Source organism: Megascapheus bottae, chromosome 27 (assembly GCF_031878675.1).
Source record: "Megascapheus bottae isolate mThoBot1 chromosome 27, mThoBot2.hap1, whole genome shotgun sequence".
In the NCBI taxonomy this organism is placed as follows: domain Eukaryota; kingdom Metazoa; phylum Chordata; class Mammalia; order Rodentia; family Geomyidae; genus Megascapheus; species Megascapheus bottae.
The window spans coordinates 8,888,322-8,901,016 of record NC_143535.1 but is presented as its reverse complement, the minus strand read 5'-3'; the positions used below and the strand labels follow the sequence as shown (position 1 = coordinate 8,901,016).

Genomic DNA, 12,695 nt, shown 5'->3' with positions numbered 1-12,695 from the left:
GGAGGGAGAGAAGGAGGGAAGGAGGGAGGGAGAGATGGAGGGAGGGAGGCAGCCCCACATCTTTCTACATCTTTCTCCTCAATTCTATTATCCCCCACCCTTCCATTCTCTCTGGGGTACAACCGCATTGGTCTGTAGAGTCCTCCATCTTCCTTCCCACCTCCTTCTAATTTCTAGTTACTTGTCCTCCATCTTCTTTAACCCCCAAACCCAGGGAGACATCCTGATTCCATTGTGTGCTTTTGTGATATATGCACATTTTCGGTGTGCGATCAAGGCCAAGAAAATGGACTGCCAGCATTCTGTACTTACGTTGGAATGCCCTTGGCTTGGGAAAATACCATAGTGACCAGCTTTAGGTAAAAGGTGGGAACTTTGGGAATTGGCAGAGGCTCATGCAACAGACAAAATAAATAAGCAATGCCCCATTTTACAAGATGAGAGAACTTCATATTTCTCTAAGGGAATAATAAAGTTATAAGGGGAGTGACTGTATGATCACAGTGAATAAGATTTGAGATAGGGAGTGGGTTATCCGAGTACTTTAAGAGGTCCTTATCATACAATTTGAAGCTGTTCAGATTGCTAGAATTTGAATCCCTATTCTGATATCTTTCCCACCTTCTAGTAGCTCGAGAATGCATAAGCAGAGTAGCAATCAAGGATGGGATAAAATTTCATACCTGGGACCCTCAGTATAGAAGAACAAGTGTACGCATAGAAGGGATAGGTATGGGCCATGGCCCAAGGAAAGAATTGATCTCCAGGATCTATGCAATTTTTACATCACCTGCCCCTTTCGCCTCCTAGTAGAATCCTAGGGGTATGCCCAAGATGGTGTAGAAGGTTTCAATTGAGTTTATTGAAACTCTGGGCACACCCAGCCATTATTTAGTGCTAATTCAATAGTGGTGCCATCATATGTCCATCAATTGTCTCTTTCCAATAGACTCACAAGAATGAAAGACTCTGTCTGGTGTTCTCAGAACAGGTAAGTCTTCAGCACCTGATCAAACATCACGGTTGCTGGATGAGGGTGGAGGTGGGGATGAATGGATGGATGTCATCATCATGGGGAAAGAAATGGTTTAGAACTATGTGGAGGGAAAGAGGTGAAATGAAAGGTTTCCTCTGTTTCCTAGGCTTCCTGATGTATGAGAATCTCCCCGACATAGATTCCATGCCCAGTGTAGCGGACATGGAAGGAGAAGGAAATGATTTCCTGTCACAGGTAGGAATTAGACCTTCTGCAATAAAAATTCTCGAGCACTTAATGATGTCTGCTTCTAAACTCTAGGGTCCCCTTTAAATAACTAGTTAATACCAGTGACTTTTTGAATTGAAGTTCTAATTTTTTTTGCCAGTCCTGGGCTTGAGCTCAGGGCCTGAGCACTGTCCTTGGACTTTCTCAAGGCTAGAGCTCTACCACTTGAGCCTCAGCACCACTTCCAGCTTTTTCCTATGTATGTGGTACCGAGGAATTGAACCCGGGTCTTCGTGCATGCTAGGCAAGCACTCTACCACTAGGCCAAACTCCCGGCCCCTTGAAGTTCTAATTTTATGCCAGGTTTATATACTTGACATTTTTAAATGGGCCACTTCATTTGTTTACCCCTTACCAAAGTCCTAAGGGTCGATCATAATACGGCTCATGTTTAATAAAGAAGCTGGGTTTGCTCCAGCTAAGTAACTAACCCAAGATGATCAGGTTTATCTGGTTCATGTAGATACTTTGGGTATCTTTGGACCTAGGAGAAATACTTTGGAATCAAAGCTGACCTTCCTGGAGCTAACTTATGTCTGTCTGTCTGACTGTTTGCCTTTCCATACCACTGTGCTTCCATAAAACCCAGTCCCTTTTCTTCCCATTTTGATCAGAGCCCTCTGGGGTAGAAGAGGGAAAGGAAGGAGACGGGCCTGGATTCCAGGCTGAGAGCATTTGGAAGGGGGGCAGCTCTGCCTGCTGAATGAGAGCAAGGCAGTCTGCACATTCCACTCTGGAGCTCTGGGACCAGGTGGAACGTAGGCAGTGCAGCCAAGAGCCAACCCTGGATGCCCCCTGCTCTGGGCTCCCATTCAGAAGGACTTGTGGAGGGTCCACGGAGTGTCAGGATGGAAGAGGAAAGGTGGACGAGTCTCCCAGGTCCACTGACATCTCGTGTGGGCTCTTGCTGGATGTTAGCTGGAAGATACCTGGGAGGTTTGCCCAGAACCTGGCTCACAGGCCTTCTAAAAGCAGCCAAGATACAGGTATGATGTGAAGACAGCTCATTTAGGAAATGGCCAGGCCTCTTCTGCTGTCAGATTCTACAGGAAGTTAGAAAAGGGGTAAATTAGAGAAGGAGGCTGGAGGTCTCTGCAGCAAGAAGGAGAGAGAGCCATTTCCTCTATGCCCCCGGTAAGGGGTGGGAGTTATCCTCTTGAGGCTGCAGGGAGGAAGCTGGCTATCTTTTCCAAGATGGGGTCTTAAGGAAAGCAAACCAAGGGCCCCAAGATACCACACTGCAAAGCATCACCCTCAGCAGCTAGTGAATATACACCAGTGATGGATGACCAGAAGTCCTACCACCTCCTGACACCAGTTGTCTGTAGCCTAGGCACAAGTTTGGCATCAGCCATGGCTTCTTCTCTACCCTTATGCAGGAGTCCCAGGGCCACTCTCAGCAGCTGGCTGGAGGGGACTACTTCTGGACTTACCACATCCCTAGAGCAGATGGGGGGAGCTGCTCCCATGTTCAGATTCTCTAGTGCAAAAGCAAAGGCACTACCATCCTCAAGACAGCAGGTGGCACAGCCTGGCACATTCAGCCCACCTTGGGCACATCTGCACAAATATCCTAATATGAAGGGAAAAAAAATCTTCCTGAGCCAACGAGAGGCATTTTCCAAAACACTTATAGCCCAGTGAGAGGCTGAGCTGGCGGGGATTGCTCCAAAGGAATGTTTCCAAGCTCTGCTCTCACCAACACCTGCCATGGTCTTCACTCTCAGCCCGCATTTGTGGATATAACCCAGAATGCTCTCAGTTCATTCAGGGAGTTCTGAACCACACTGTACTTGTTTTTTTTTTTTTTACTTCTTCTTAACCAAATTAATGGCACCTCCCTGGAGCAGAGACATGACTCAACCCTAGGAAGGCAGCCAGAGGTTTTCAGAGCCACAAGCTATTTTACTTGTGTTTTTCTCCAGCTGTGGCCTGGTTCAGAGACAAAGACACTAAAACTCTCTCTATATATTTCTTAAGAGAAGGAAGGTTTGGGAAGGACTGAGTTAAAAGTACAGCTTCAGTTCTTTCCTACAAAGCTCTACGTAGCTGCCAGGTGCAAAGAGAGTCAAAGGAGGCAACCTCCATCTCTCAACCCACCCAAACTGCTTTGTGACAACCCCCTCCCCCCAAAGATCTATTTGGTGTGGGCATATGATTTCTAGGCTGGCATATCAGGAGTATGCTGGGAATTGTTATTTGAGAGTCAAAGAAATTTTTTTTTGTCCTAAGTTGGCTAGCCTGATCTGGTGTCCCAACTCTCTCAACCGTAAGTACCTAGCTATCATCCGGGGACCATCCTATAGATGAAAGAAACAGCTCATTCATGAGACTGTGGCACACTCCTAAGGGTCGAGGCAGCTCTATGGAAGTCCTCACTCCCCAGCTATAGGTAAGCAATACTCCATTAAATTTTGTATAAGACAAATTGTCTACCCTTCCATAAGAAAGCAAGCTAGAGAAAAACTGTGGGGAGAGAGAGGGAGGGAGAGAGAAAGAGAGAGGGGGAGAGAATTGGACATGTCTACACACCCTTGTAATCCCAGCAACTCAAGAGATATACATACTCTTACAATCCTAGTAACTCAAGAGATGGCAGTAGAAGGATTTTGCTACTCAGGAGGTGGAGGTGAGAGGATGGTAGCACTGGACAAAAGTATGAGACTCTACCTGAAAATGAAACAAAAGCTTAGGAGTATGATTAAAGTAGCAGAGAGCTAACCTTGCAAGTGGAAGGCCCTAAGTTCAATGCTTATTACTGTAAAGAAAGATGGCATGCCCAATGATTCCCCTACACACTACATGCATGTGAGTGCACACACACACACACACACACACACACCCCAGGTTATTTCACATCAGAAGTTCTGGAGCCACTTACACTACACTCTGCAAGCCTGTCCCCATAGCCTGCCAAGTAGACTTAGTTTAAAAATAACTCCTTGCAGCTCCGGTTGACAGTAATTTGTGGAATTAAGATGGTGTCAGAGACAATTTTATGAAAGTGAGTGTTGTCTCTGGTGATTGTGTTTCCTGAAAGATGAGCAGATAACTCACCGCAGGACATTCCATTAGCTTCAGTTACCCTCCCCCAAGCCAAATAAAACAGGCCCCTCTTTTGATCCAAGGCGGGCCTCATTTTTAGAGTTGATGAAACTGTTCTCAGTGGGCCCAAAGATCAAAATGTATGTTCAGCTGGGATGAAAAATGGCCTTGGCATGGACAGGAGCTCTTGTAAAACTAACGCTCTTTAGCTCCCAAGAAACACATAGCACCAGCTCGTTGGCCAGGAGGCCTTTTCCAAGCCAGCTGCTACCAAGTATTGCTCCTGAGTCAGCATCTGCCTTCAGCAAAGCCTCTGAATTAATAAGAACTTCTATACTCTCTGAGTCAAGAAAACCCTAAGTAGCTTAACAAAGGAAGGAATTATGCCTGACATGATCTGCCAGTCCAAACTTAGTTGTGGTATCAGGAACAGTTTGAGACAGGGTCTCAAACATTGTCATCCGTATCCAGCCTGTGGATCTGCTTGGATTTCTATTCCCAAACGTCAACTTCATTCCCTGAAGACTTCTTCCTCAGTACAACAATGTGGCTGCCACAAATTACAGACTTCATACGATCAGAGCTGCATATCAATAGGCAAAGAATCCATCCTTACCGTCCAAAATTCCTGACTTTTTAAGATTATTCTGAGTCAAAGTTGTAGACCTAATCTGGGAAACAGGCATATGATGATCTGAATGTTTGTTGAAATCTAATCTCCAAGATGAGGGTATTAAAATGTGGGAAGAAAGTTTGGGAGATAGCTGGATTATGGGGGACAAACCAGATTCACACATTCTTTTTTTTTTTTTTCTTGCCAGTCCTGGGGCTTGAACTTGGGGCCTGGGCACTGTCCTTGGATACTTTTTGCTCAAGGCTAGCACTCTGCCACTTGAGCCACAGTGCCACTTTCAGCTTTTTTTGTGTGTATATGGTACTGAGGAATTGAACCCAGGCCTTTGTGTATGCTAAATGAGCGCGCTACCACGAGGCCAAACTCCCAGCCTGAATAGCACATTCTTAAAGGAAGTTCCATCCTGCCTGTTTGTTCCTCCCAGGATCAGCATCATCTATGACGAGCTGGACCCTCACCAGGCATCATATCTTTGCTCAGCTTGATCTTGGCTATCTCAACCTCTGGAATAGTGACCAACTAATTTCTCTTATTTATGAATTATACTCAAGCCATTTTGTTAGAGCAGCCAAAAGAACCAAGCCAACAGAAGAACACAATGCCCCAGTTTGCAGAGGAATAATCTTGGGTGTGGATCTATTGTGACCAGGGGAAAAATCACAAGGACTTGTGACAAGGTGACTACATTAATGACAAGGTGGTGGCTTGAGCTCTCTTTTAGGGACTGAATTCAGGGGCCAATAAAGAGAAGCCTATCCCAAGAAATATTTGTCCCTTCCACACTAAGATGTGCAGGAAGCTACCCTGGGCAGACATGGACCCCACCCGCCTTGGGTTGGGCTCTCATCACAATGGCTCTGTATTTGGGAATGGCAGCTCCATCCATGACAGCCACTGTCCCAGGCTCCAATCAGGAGAAGGGCAAGGAGGAAAGGGTAGGATTGGCTGAGTTTTTCAATCAGGAAAAGCAACTGAAATTTCTCTTTCTGCATCTTATCTACCAAGATTGGATTGTACAAGCATGGCCAGCCACAGGATGCTCTGGAGAGGTGGGTATCTTAAACCAGAAACATGGAAATCTCGAGCAAAATTGGGATCCTGATGATGGAGAGAAGGAGGACCGGGCCATGTAATTTTACCTACCATTCCTTGTGACTACTTGCCTCTCCTTTCCCAAACAAGAGTATACTTTTTTCTTTCTTTTTTTGTAAGTCTTGGGGTTTGAACTCTAGGCCTGGACACTGACCCTGAGCTCTTCAGCTCAAGGCTACCACCCTACCCCTTGAGCCACCGCTGCACTTCCCATTTTCTACTGGTTAATTGGAGATTGAAGTCTCACTTTTTTTAGCACCTGGACTAGCTTTGAACTTTGATCCTCAGATCTCAGCCTCCAGAGTAGCTAGGATGACAGGCGTGAGCCACCATGCCGGGCTAAGATTATACTTCTTAACTTCTGTCTTAGGGAGAATCCACTCCTGGCAAGAGGCTGAGCAGGCCTGCCATGGTCACTGGATGTGTCCCAAGCCAGTTTGCTCAGCCTCTGTAATAATCACAGCCTTCCTGAGAGATGTTTGGTCTTTTGACTCAGAACTGATGACAGTTGCTGACTAGTATTAATTTTTTTAAAGGAACTTATGGGCTATCTTTTCCTCCAGAATTAGACTTTCTTTTTCTGATCAGTGCTGGGTCAAAAAAATAGTGCATACGTCTTACGTATGTTGGAATCTTTTCCTCTTAGCCACATATGCACGTGCTCTCTGTTCAAGCATCTAAAGCAAGTGGAGCCCACCACACAGAGACAGTTCAAAAAAGGCCTATGAGGGCCGGGAGTTTGGCCTAGTGGTTAAAGTGCTTGCCTAGCATGCACGAAGACCCGGGTTCGATTCCTCGGTACCACATACATAGAAAAAAGCCAGAAGTGGTGCTGAGGCTCAAGTGGTAGAGTTCTAGGCTTGAGAAAGTCCAAGGACAGTGCTCAGGCCCTGAGCTCAAGCCCAGGACTGGCAAAAAAAGGCCTATGACCCTGCCACAGGTAAGCCTCAGGAGCAGGCAACAAAGCCGGGCAGGAGGGTAGCTTCGAGTTGTTTCTAAGGCCACAAACTACTATGGTATTTCTTTCCTATTTCATAGGATCAGAGGTCACAGAACACTGGGCATTAAAGGAGCTTGGTGGTCATCCAGCCAAATCCCTTCATTTTTCACTGGTTCTCTGGACAAATCTCCTCCCTTAATCGCATCATGTAAGAAACCTCATCATTTAGAGGAGCTCCACGAGGGCCCCCAAATCTGTGTGTATTTAGAGGCTTACATCACAGGCTCAGCCACAGTTTGGAGAGAGAAGCTTATTTGGGAACAGAGAGGGAAAAGGAATCTGAAACCTAGCACTCTGTGGCCAGAATCTCTTTCCTGATTAGATTCCCCCCTCCCATCCCCTCAGCTTTCAACTTGGTCATTCTTGCTGGTTAATTTTAGTGTGAGTGGAAGAGGCTCTACTTCATCCCACAGTGCTTCATTGTACTGTCCTAAGAATAAAGAGTTCAAGTTCTCTTACATTACCATAAAACAATAATAAAAATTATCCCGTGTTCTCACAGTGCCACATACGGGAAAGGAAAATTTGAACCCACAGGTTACATTTACTTGATGTGATGTCTCATTCTACGTGAATCTGGAATAAAATCTCAAGTCTTCCTTTATCTTTCTCAACCTTGACAGTTTGACAACTACAGACCAGTTATTCTGTATGATTTTTTGATTGGATTTTAATACCATTCATATTCTATCCAAAGCCTGAAAGAAAAGAGTACATGCTTCTACTTTGTGATTAATGCTAATGAGCTCAAGCACTACAGATTTCCCAAGGAAATCTTCCAAGGAAGACATCTAACAGGTCCTTAACCTGGGCTCCAGTGTGGAGACAAACATCTCTCGTCCATCAATGAATGAGTAGAGCTCCAACCTCTTCATGAGCGACATCCCAGAGGAGAGAAGCCACCCAATTGGCTTCTCTGGAAACATAGCCTTGCTCATTTGCAACAACCAACTATAGGCCTTTTAGACACCAGGGTTGGTTGTCACAAATGAAGGATTGTTTTGTTTGTTATTCACTAAAGCCTAATTAAAATCAAGGTTAGCAGGGCATCTGCCAGTATCCGACATCTTTCCTCTTGCCTTCCCCAACCCATCATAAGTCAACAAGATTCATTGGCTTTTAGTGCATTAGGCAAATTTGCTCTAATTGCAGAGAGTGGAAGGAGTGAGGGACCCATGGCACCACCCGGACGCTATACTATTCCTTTCCTGTAAGTCACACAGACTCCAAGAAAGGGGCCTAAATTGCCTTTATTGATCTGTCAGCCTCTAATAGATCACTTTTCACTGAGCAAAGGACAGGACCTCAAAAGAGAGTCCCCTCTCCTCCTGCAACCCCTATCCTGGGTCTTACCTCAAGGGGGAGGGTGTCTGTGGGGGTTAATGACATGTTAGAGAGGAGTAAAATGCAGACATCCATTCTCCCAAAGGTGCTACTGAGAAGGGTCCAGTGGGGCCTGATTCTACCTTTGACTGCTCTGAACCAGATTTCTTGACCCCAGAGTTACATGAAGAGAAATGACCCTAACAATGTCTTCCAAATGGGATTCTATAAACAGAGCTTGTTGTGATTTCAAGTCCAGTTTTTAAACAGCTTCTTTTCTGGTGTTTCTCTGAAGAAGACCAGACTATGGGCATACAGTGGGATCCAGCCAATAATCCCCTCTTTCCATTCCTCCTGAACACACATTCTTCATTCAATGAACATTGTGAAAGTTCCTTAAAACGAACTGGCAACATGAGAATTTGTGCAAGATAAAGGATTCAAGCTTCAAAAGCTCCAAGACAGAGAGATAAAACCAACCAGTGCACAACACAACCTGCAAATTCTATAGCAGAACTTGCACCAACTATTCAAAAGACAATGATGAGGGCCAGAGAGTTTCTGTCTGTGGGAGTTTGGGGGGTGGATCTCATTGAACACTGAGACTGGGAGGTAAAGACTGACTCCCTGAGCATCTGTTCTCAGAAGTGTGCCTGGATCTCAGAAAACTAGGAAGACCCCAGGGTACTGAGAGCCCAGGGCCACGTTCAGTGATCATGGCCACCCTCATTCTGAGACCATGGCTGAGATGCTGCAAAGGACAGGATTTGAACTGGGGTCCAGAAGTATGGAACAGCTGCCATACTGCATGGATGCATGGATGTGGAGAGACAGCTGGGTGCCATTTTTAGAATTTCCAATGGTTTTCATTTCTCCCCAGCCATGAATAGGGAGAACCCCAGAGGAAGGTGGTAAAAATAGCTCTCATTCTCTCTCAAACCTGTCTGGCTTGAGTCTGTTAGAAGGCTTAGGGGGACAGAGTCACATTTGAAAATGGAATTAATTTGGGTGACGGAGACAACCGGTTCAGGATTGGGGTTTGAAGACAACTTTTGAAAATGAAACCTCTTCATCTCATATGCACACACACACACACATCACACACATGCATGCATATATATACATATGTTTATAGAAAACATTTATTATATATAAGAAATACATATATATGTATGTACATACATATATGTACACACTGGCAATCCTCCTCCCCCACAAGTTGTAAACTTCATTTCCGACATCATGTCTATTGCATATTGCTGTTGAATTGGTTTTCCCTCTGTCCCGCCATGTCTGTGATTTTCCCTTCCTTTCCCAAATCAGTTAAAATTATATACACGACAAAGGGTATAGAAATATTAAAAAAAAAACAGTGGCAAGGAATAAACCAAATGAGTAAAAAGAAAGATAAAAAGAAAGAACTGCAAATAATACAATAAAAAAACCTCTTGTTTCCATTTCTTCAGTCCATTTCGATAAGCATCATTTTATATGATCATAAACACATAGCTATTGAGCCCTCGTGATCCTCTCCTAAGAATGTCCTCCTTTGTTCTCAGTGTATGAATGAATGCTTGGAGTGTTGTTTAATCAATCATATCCAGGTGTGATTATTTGCCTTTTACTATCCATTTGATTCACTTGTAGATTTGTATGTACATATTCTAATTATTACAAATAAGAGTTTTGGGGGCTCAAAGTTAGCATTCTACCACTTAAGCCACAGCTCCACTTCTAGCTTTTGTCTGATTAATTGGAAATGAGATTCTCACAGACTTTCCTGCCTTGGCTGGCTTCTAACCACCATCCTCAGTCCTTAAAACAGACTGGTGACAACAATCTCAGCCTCCCGGATTATAAGCATTAGCCACCAGTGCCCAGCTTCCATATCATGTTTTTAAATTGCTTCTGACTCCCTTCCAAAATGATATTATTTTATTATAATGTGTAATAAAATTAAAGAAGACTTAAAACATTAAGGCATGGGGGTCTCCAGAGAAATTTGAGGGACCCCAGAGCCTGAAGGGACTCAAAGGGGGAGCCTAACCTGTTGGGGTTGAATTCTGTTCTGGACTCGACACTGCCCCCTAGTGGTGATGGGAACTCAGAGTAGGGTTGAATCATCTCACCTTAAAAAGCCATTTCCTCATGTGTAACTCAGGGCTAGACCAGTTTGCTGGGCCAACTGGGAAGGACAGTTATGGAGATTTTTTTTTTTAATCTGCAAAAAAACCCAGAAGATGTGTCTGAAACTGCTTGTGCAAACTGTGAAGTGCCATCCATGTGTAAGGATGGTATTAAGGGGTTGAAAAAAACCTACCATGGCCAAGAAAGCTGTCACTGAGATCTGGAAACACTCCCCCTCACTAGGACACCCCAGGGGTGAGAGGGAAAAGAACAGCTGCTCAGCATCCAGAGCCTGCTGGGAGAAAGCACAGAGTCATCAGAATAAACCTCAGAAATAGAACGCTCAGGGAGTCAGTCGTGCACCGCCTGCTCCCACAGATGCCATCCACCAGTCCGCCTCCACCAGCCAGCTCAGGGCAGGGGCTAAGAGGACTGGGACAGATCCCCCTACTTTACAGAGATGCAAACTGAGGCGGTATCCCTCACATACCAGCTATTCCACTCAGATCTGATGCCAGTCGGCCCTGTCACTGGAATGGATCAATAAATCAAATGATTCCTCACCTTACCTACTGCCAGCCATGGCTCTAGACTGATAGATAGTTATGCTCCAGCTCCTGGCACTAGCCTGGCCTCTTATCCTGAGGAAATAGACCTAATGTGAGGGCCTACTTTCTCCTCAGCAGACCTGAGAGTGCTTCGGGCCTTGAAAGCTTGGCCCATGCTGCATGTTGGGAATCACTGAACAAGTGAATGAGAAACAGGGTCCAAATCCTTTTAATTCTTGGAAGGTCTCTGAAAAACCTCACTGCCTGGAGCTGGTGTAAATCCACATGTTCTGAGTTGATTAAGGAGCCACATAGCCCTCTTCTTCTCTTCCCCAGTGAACCTCTCAGGGAAGGCCCTGCCTGGGGTGAGTGTTAATAAATCAGCAAGTTGCTAGGCCTTGTACACACTTTCCTGTCAGAGCCAGGACTCTGTAGCTAGCATAAACCTCCCATCCTGCCCTGGGCTGCCCTGTCCTTGCTGGTCCCTGTTCTCCATTCATTCATTCATTGAGATACAGTTCCCATCTGGAAGTGTAGTTAGCCTATAGCCTCCCACCCAAGGACCACTACTGGAAGAGCAGCCAGCCAGGAAGCACTGATTCTGTAGTTATTATTGGTCATAACTGCTTTCATCCTACAAGGACAGAGCTGAGTACTTAGGGACAAGGTGCAAATGGCCTTTTGTAGAAAAAGTCCACAGTCTTGCACTGTCTTCCTTAATCCTAACAATTGCACTTCCAATGGAATGTTATGATCTTGCTTTGTGAGATAGAAGCTGCATGTGTTTGTTCTATTAGCTCGCTCCAAGCACACACCTACCTGTTCAGGGGACAGGGCTAGTACTTTGTCCATTTCAAACCCCATATAGGCAGTTGTGTCTGTTCAATCACCAGATGAGAAATCAACCCCTGGATGGGGCAAAAATGTTCATCTTCCTCATATGGGTGGTTAAATGAACGTGGTTTAATCAGGATTCTTTGGGTCTCCATCAGCCTTGGCCTTTTCCTAGATGCTCTTCAGATCTAGCAGGCCAGAACTGGCAGCTTGTAAATAAACCTAAAACCCAGAGAAGCCAGGCAGCCCCAACTGCCTCAGCAGCCCCTGGGCCAGAGGAGCCACAGTTACCATGACGACAGAGTCATTTCCATTACAAACCCTGCAACAGGCTTCCAGAAGGTGATTAATGGTTGACCTCTGGGGGCTGGGAACTCTCTGGGGGAGTATTCTTTATAGGCTGGTGCAAGACTTTGCCTATGTACTTCTCACCGTTTAGGAGATGAAGGGGGAAGGCTCTTGTTGACAAGACAGAGGTAAAGTTCTCCATCTCATCATCCAAACCCAAAAGCTCCCCACCCTAGGAAGCACTCATAGGAAAAAGTATACCCCTGGCCTTACTTGAGCTAGGCCATTCAACCAAGACACTAAAGACACACAAGGGAAAATAAGAGAAGCCACGGGAAGGAATGCAAGCCTGTAAACCAGATCGTTCTCACTGGATGAATGGCACCCACTCACCAAAGGACAAAGGTACCCAAAAGAGTTCATGGAGGCAGGAAGCACATAGTAAAAGGCATAGGCATGCCTACCTCCATGGAGTCTAGAGGGAAAAAAAGCCTTTCTAGAGACCCAAGAAGAGAAGGATAAGGACTGGCTACCTGCCAA

The 12,695-nt window shown here is 45.3% G+C and overlaps 1 long non-coding RNA gene across 1 annotated transcript; it reads left to right on the top strand.

The window, feature by feature from the left end:
* The first annotated feature begins 962 nt into the window (after positions 1 to 962).
* On the top strand, positions 963 to 3,565 carry LOC150045565 (uncharacterized). Its single transcript, XR_016532871.1, has 3 exons — positions 963 to 991; positions 1,143 to 1,231; positions 3,497 to 3,565. It is a non-coding gene; the product is annotated as an uncharacterized LOC150045565 (long non-coding RNA).
* The last annotated feature ends 9,130 nt before the right edge of the window (positions 3,566 to 12,695 follow it).